The sequence below is a fragment of the Trachypithecus francoisi genome, unplaced genomic scaffold (genome assembly GCF_009764315.1).
Source record: "Trachypithecus francoisi isolate TF-2019V2 unplaced genomic scaffold, Tfra_2.0 Lachesis_group20, whole genome shotgun sequence".
NCBI lineage: Eukaryota > Metazoa > Chordata > Mammalia > Primates > Cercopithecidae > Trachypithecus > Trachypithecus francoisi.
Window position 1 is genome coordinate 31,359,153 of NW_022681466.1, and position 2,288 is coordinate 31,361,440.

Sequence of the window (2,288 nt, forward strand, 5' to 3'; positions counted from 1 at the left end):
AATTATCTCATCTTGAGATCTTTAACTTAATTACATATGTAAAGACCTTGTTTCCAAATAAGGACACATTCACAGATTCCAGGGATTAAGATGTATATATGTCTTTGGGGTAGAGGGGGAGGTTTACCATATAATCCAATAAGTGCCCTTATTATGGTAAAGATATATTTTATTCTCACTAACCGCAACAGCAAGGATAGAGTCAATTTTTTTTTTTTTTTTTTTTTTTCTTTTGAGACAGAGTCTCACTCTGTCGCCCAGGTTGGAGTGCAGTGATGCGATCTTGGCTCGCTGCAAGCTCCGCCTCCCAGGTTCACGCCATTCTTCTGCCTCAGCCTCCTGAGTAGGTAGGACTACAGGTGCCCACCACCACACCTGGCTAATTTTTTGTATTTTTAGTAGAGACAGGGTTTCACTGCATTAGCCAGGATGGTCTCGATCTCCTCACCTCGTGATCCGCATGCTTCGGCCTCCCAAAGTGCTGGGGAGTCAATTTTTTAAATGGGATAGATGGATGGATGGATGGATGGATGGATGGATGGATGGATGGGTGAACAGATGTTCTGTCACTACCTATAACCCCTAACACACTTGGTTAGTGCCTGCTAACAAAATGTAGCTGAGAACAACTTTCCCCAAGTACCAATGCTATCTTTTCTCCCACTACCACTTAAGATTGATACTCCTGGGATCACATGCACATTATCCCTCCATAATATCTCTACTGATGTAAAACACCGAAGCAGCCATTTGAGGAAAGGCTAGAGTGTTTCACACAGATGTCTTGATGTATTAACTACACAAAGTGTTGGTTGAATTGATTCAAATCAGCTTAACTCAATTCCAGAAACATTGACTATGCACCTGAACTTTGCCCACAGAACTTTCCTGAATAAATTGTTTCCTCTCCTGGGCAAACAACCTAGATCAGCAACCCTGAGCTGTTATCTTATAAATCCTAAATTTTATTTAAAGCCAGCCTTATAGCATGGTACAAAGTTAATGACTTCCTTCACAATTTTGATTAGCCTCTCAGATTAACAGGTGGACAAACAATAGCATAGGCAAAATCAAACCTCATTTGAGTTGTTGAGCCAGAGCAAGAGAGGTGATTTTCAGAGAGTGGAGAAGGATAGAAAGAATGCTATGCCACTCTTGGCAAATGGCACCATTTTAGAGCAGGCTTTCCAATGGGGAACACTTGTGTAGAACCCAAGGACCCAGGTACCAACAGAGCTTGTGTGTCACTTGTAAATGTGCAAGCAATGAGCATTTCAAGCTCAGTCTGACACACCCTGTAAACGCAGCTATTTTGGCAGCATCAATCCCAGTGTCTATGGAGGACAGAACAAACTCAAGTTAACCCTAGTTACTTCCTTGAGCTCTGCTCTCTGAGAAGGATCAGCCAGGCAGACAGCTGCCACTGCAAATTCCACTCCCTGGGAACAATGTACTTTATTTTTGGAAAGAGGGAAAAGCAAAGGAGAAGAGAGCAATGCCGACAAATATACATTTGCTTTTCTATTTATGCAAAGCCTCTACCCCTTCATCACCTCAGTTACCAGTTGTTTAGAGCAACCTTAGAAAATAGACTTGTAAATTGTCACTGGCCTGCATCCCTGCAGAGAGTAACACAAGTCAGCTTCCAGGATGGCACATCCATTGCTGTAAAGAGCTACACAAATAAAAGGATTATTTTCATGACAGGCTGTTGGCCCACATAGTTATAATTAATGCTCCTATACAATAAACACTTTCCCTGGATCCTTTCTATGTAAGAGCCACTCTCTATAGAAATAGTATCCTGATTATGGGCTCTTCATCATACATAAAAAAAGGTGAAGAAAGCAAAACTGCCCCTCCTCGCCATTATTTTCCTATCATTTTCTACATCTCCATAGTTACTACCTCCCATGCAACTTCAAACATCATTTTAATCATGCTTTCCAAAATATAACCCCACACGAAAAGCCCACTGGTGGACACAAGGAAAGAAGAAAGGAAGGGAGAGAGGAAGGGAAGGACAGGAGGGAGGGAGGAGGGAAGAGAGGGAGGGAGAGAGGAAGTGGGGAGGGCAGAAGGGTTGGTGGAGGGAAGGAGGGAGGGAGGAAGAAGTCAAAGACAAAGAAAAGTTTTAAAACAACTCTACAGGGACAAGGCCTGTGTCCTGCTTGCCACTTCATTCCCATAACCTAGCAGGCCTAGCAGCCCTGGCACATAACAGTAATTAATTATTTAATGATAATGGGAATAAATGCAAACACTATCTAATAAATGGAGCAATAGGC